Source organism: Lolium rigidum, chromosome 6 (assembly GCF_022539505.1).
Source record: "Lolium rigidum isolate FL_2022 chromosome 6, APGP_CSIRO_Lrig_0.1, whole genome shotgun sequence".
Taxonomy (NCBI): domain Eukaryota; kingdom Viridiplantae; phylum Streptophyta; class Magnoliopsida; order Poales; family Poaceae; genus Lolium; species Lolium rigidum.
In genome coordinates this window covers 270,029,736-270,034,232 of record NC_061513.1, presented here as the reverse complement: position 1 = coordinate 270,034,232, position 4,497 = coordinate 270,029,736, and the positions used below count along the sequence as shown (strand labels likewise).

General features: G+C 47.8%; 1 long non-coding RNA gene across 1 annotated transcript; it reads left to right on the top strand.

The window, feature by feature from the left end:
- Nucleotides 1-1,250: 1,250 nt before the first annotated feature.
- Nucleotides 1,251-3,124, top strand: LOC124660656. Its single transcript, XR_006989917.1, has 3 exons — nt 1,251-1,388; nt 1,932-2,318; nt 2,976-3,124. It is a non-coding gene; the product is annotated as an uncharacterized LOC124660656 (long non-coding RNA).
- The last annotated feature ends 1,373 nt before the right edge of the window (nt 3,125-4,497 follow it).

Sequence of the window (4,497 nt, the reverse complement as noted above, 5' to 3'; positions counted from 1 at the left end):
AAAACTTTTAGTTCGGTCATGTTCATATGACCTATTCTAACGTAAAAAGAGAGTAAAGTGACATGAAATAACCAATTTGAACGAAATGCTACACATTGACAGGCTCACTTGAAGTGCACGCATAACTTCGCGTGATAAGGGTCGGAAATCCTTGCATTGCACGTACGCAAAAAAATAAACTCCAAGCGACACTTTTCACAAAGAGGTCGATCTACCGCATAGGACGTTCCTATATTTATAGTGCAAATTTGGAAACTCTTGTAAGAATGTTGAAACTCTTTTGGTTTGATCATGTCCATATGATCTATTCTAACACAAAAATAGAGCAAAGTCACATGAGATCACCAATTTTAACAAAAATCTTGGGTATAATGTTATAGGGTTCGTCGGGTGGGGGCAGCACATGTTTAGGCGAGCGTCGGAAACCCTTGCACTTTTGGTCCATCGTCGCGGCCCTGTTCCGACGAACCGAGACACCTTGACTCAAACCCTTAGACGAACATGACAACCTCGACACCGAGATTTCCATTCATGCGATCAATCAGGTGAGTCATCAATTCACAACTCCGTGATATGTGCATCTAGTGAAGCTCGATTAGAAAAGTTCACCGCGCTTGTTGAGAATTGATGAGTTCGATTCTCGTAACCTAGCTCCTACTCTATATCTCAGTTTGATTGCGAATACAAGAGAGATAGATTCTTTTTGATCGAAGAGAGACATGTACGCATACGTGACATCTGTATTAATATTTTTTAATTAATCAAGCAACTCGTCGGCAGATTGTTTGTGTGCGCCAGCAAAGCAAGAAGTTCCCGGGCAGGATTTTGGCTCATGCGCCAAACGAATTTAGTCTTGGACCGAAAGCGGGGAGAGACCAGAATTTGAGCCCATCATCCGGGAGACGAAATGTGGAGCTTCCCCCAGCGCCGCCTCCCTCCTCTCCTCTCGATCGCCGCCAGCCACTCAGACTCAACCTGTCCGCCGACCCAGCCTTGAGCCTTGCCTCCCAACTCCGGCCAACACCTCAGCCAGCCAGCCCCTCTCTCCCTCGCCCGCTGCGCACGACCCGATCCAGATCGAGCCGGAGCTCCGGGGCCCTCCTCGCCAGCGGCCAGGCTTCCACTGTCGCCCGGGCCGCGGCCTGGTGCCCATCCTTCCTCTTCGCCGCCGGCCTCTTCCACACCAGCCCCTCTGCCGCTCCTCCCCGACGAAGCAGCCTCGATGGGCGGCAGTGCCGCGGTGGAGCTCGCCGGCGCCTAGGTCTGCAGCCCCTACCTACACGAGATGCTGCTCGTAGCTGCTACCGGCGACCACGTTCTCGAGCTCCTGCTGCCGGCCACAACTCCGTGCTGCTGATGCCAACCATCTCCAGCTCAAGCTGCTGCTGGTGAGGCCCCTCTCCTCCTCCCTGTGTATTCTTGCAAAAGATCTGATTTTTTTATATCATGTCAAATATGCTAGCATTTGAGAAACCATGCATTCATTGTTGTGTGCCATGCTTCTCTTGCCGTGGTGATTAGGATTGGTTAAGACTTCGTGTTTGGCAATTTTTTGGTATCCAAACTGTTACCAGTACAGAAAAGCAATGACCACCTTTTAATCCCAAGTTGTGGATATCGAGTTGCTATGGTGTTATGTGAGTGTATTAATCATGCAATCTTTGGTGTTAGAGAGCTGTACTTGTCTGCACCCAATTACTTGACTGAAGTCGCTGATCTGAAATGTTCAATACTGTTGTAGTTTCTTGCTCAAACCTTAGATATGTGAAAAATGATTAAAATTTTGTTTTAGATAGGATAGGAGGATATCGGCCATTAGTGTTCTAGCTTTCGCATGGCAGGAGCTAGCTTTAGTTGCTAGTTAAATTTAGTATGTTTCAGAAAATTTAGAGTTCACTTATTCCATTTGCTATTGATTCTTTCTTGAGCAGCCGGAGAAGTGGATGGTTCGGACAGTTTGGTGGGAAACTTCTCAAGCGCCGGTCCAGGAGCACCTTCTTCTGTTCTGTGAACCGACTTCATCGTAAGGTCATGTTCCTGTTCTGATGCCCTTTTTGTGCACCTAGGATTCTGGTCTCGTGTACATTTGTAGCTGCATCTTTTATTAGGTACAAGAAGTCAATTTGATCTCATTTTATGTGGCAGGGCAGATGGTCTCGGAAATGGCTGCGGCTGAGCATGTGAAGTTGGAGCCAAGGAGATTGTAGGCGTAGCTGTAAGTTGTTGATATGCTGCTGCTGCTGTCGGCGTCCAGCACGCCCTGCTGCCCCTGCCTTCTTCGATTGGGATGTCTCCTACAGTACTGGGTCACCCTGAAGGTCTCGCTCTCTCTCTCTCTCTTCCTTGGACTGCACTGTGTATGTGTGCGGCTATTGATTCTCCAAGATTTTATTTTGTTTACTACCTTGTTGTGCTGTAAAGGTGTTGGGCATCATTGATTATTTGTTATGCTTGATTTCGTATGCTGAAACCGATTGAAACATATGCCGTAGAATTGGTGTCTTGTGTTGGCCATCTATCTATCCTATAACTTGGTTGATCCCATGGCACTACACACACATAATTTGGTAGCAGATTAACTTGCTTAGAAATTCTGGCGTTTATGTGTATTGGTCTCCTTTTAAGTGTTGATGGGAACCAGTGTTGATTTCCGTGATCTGACGCTGTACTAGAATATCCCATTCTGTAATGTGTTGTGGTGTCGAATTGAAAAGAGATGGGTTTGTAGAGTTTTCCATTTGCATGCATGTGACCGGTGATGTTTATCTCGGAAGATGGATCTGTAGCTGACATGCGGTTCCTTTGCCATCTGTTTCATGTTGAATATAGCATTGGTTATCAGCGTTTGCTTTGTTCTTGTTCGATTGCAACGAGGAAGGATGAAGTCGATCTGTGGTGCTCTTGCGCTGGTGCTAGTCTTTGTTGATGACTTGCGTTATTTTGTTTCACGAATGAATGCGTTTGTTCTTCTGCAGTGGAGTGTGCCGCCTGGATGCACTGGGAGGGGCAGATCTGCAGCCTATATATGCCTGGGTTTCTTGCAACGTCCAGTTGTAGTCTTCTGGCATGATTCTTGTATCCAAAGTAGGAAAAGGCTTTAAAAGTTGCTCAATTTGCTGCTGTAATATACCGGTTTACAGGGCAATTACGCATTTCAAGAAAGAAGTTTGACTACAAATTTGATCAACAAGATATAACATATATATAACCAAAACTATACCATTGGTTTCATATTCAAAAGAAGTTTCCAATAGTAATAATTTTGTGAGACATGTCTTAAATTTTGTTGACCAAATTAGTAGTCAATGTTTTTCTGCTGGTACAATAATTTTTGTGAGATTGGGTTGTCGATGGGTATCAGAGATCAAGATGAGAATGGTGGTTGAGAGAAACGAAACGTGCGTGAAGCGATTTTACTACTGCTAGTTCCCGTGCAATCAAATTAACTGGGGCGTGATGAATGAATTGGCTGCGCGGGTGGGCGTTTGGTTTGTCGAGAGAAATGAGTAGCCGTGGTGGAGAGCATATATGATTACTGTTTATATCCATCCATGACGGCGAGACAAATGAGTAAGTGCGATCGAAGTTGAAAAGCAACGTGACTACTTTTGGTGCTTGAAATCTCGTGATGAAACTCAAAAGAAAAGCAAGGAAGGAATGAAGGCGTTTGGTTTGTCGAGACAAACATAGGCGCCTCGATCGTGTTCCTTTCTTGTTCCATTGCAAAAAGAAACAGCTGTCAGACGTATAGCTAGGTACCGAATGATCGTTCCAAATTAACCGATCGATCGATCGATCGATTTAACGGAGAAGGCAAGGAACCGGGTTGATGCGCGATGAGTGTGTCGTGTTGGTGCTCTACTCTGCGCGTGCGTGTGCAGTGCTGAGAGTCCGGTCAACCTGACGGCAGCAGCAGCCGGGCTACGACAGATGAAGATGTACGGGGAGAGGAAAAAACTCAGCCAAGCACCAGGGCTCGTCGAGGGCAAGCCTATATCTGCTTGCCGGTCGACGGCCTCCCCAGATTTGTGCTTGTCGTCGGCAGCCTGGGCGAAGCTAGCCTTGTCGCGCCTCCTGGTGGTCGGCGGTCAGTCGGATTCCTCCCCGCACTCGACTGTACCGGCCAGACGTACGTAGCCCCCGCTGCGACCCACTTATCCTCGCTGGGAGTCAACCGTGCACCGCACCTCCTCCCGTGGGACCACGTGTGCGACGCGGAAAACTCTCGCGCGCGGGCATGCGTCTGAGTTCTCCGCTCTACCTCACGTAACTTGCTAGCTCGTGGCCTTGTTTTTTTGTTTTTGTTTTGATGAATATCACGGGCTTGGTGTTCTGAGTTTGATCGATCATGGGCTGGGCTGGGCTGCGTGACGCTTATAGACGGCTGAGTCACTGCTGGGTTTTTTTCCTAGCCGAAGTTGCAGCGCCTCACGTCTGCCATCGATGGAGATGCGATCGGGGCGTCGCCTCAGGCGCTCGTCGCCGCCGCCGCCGCAT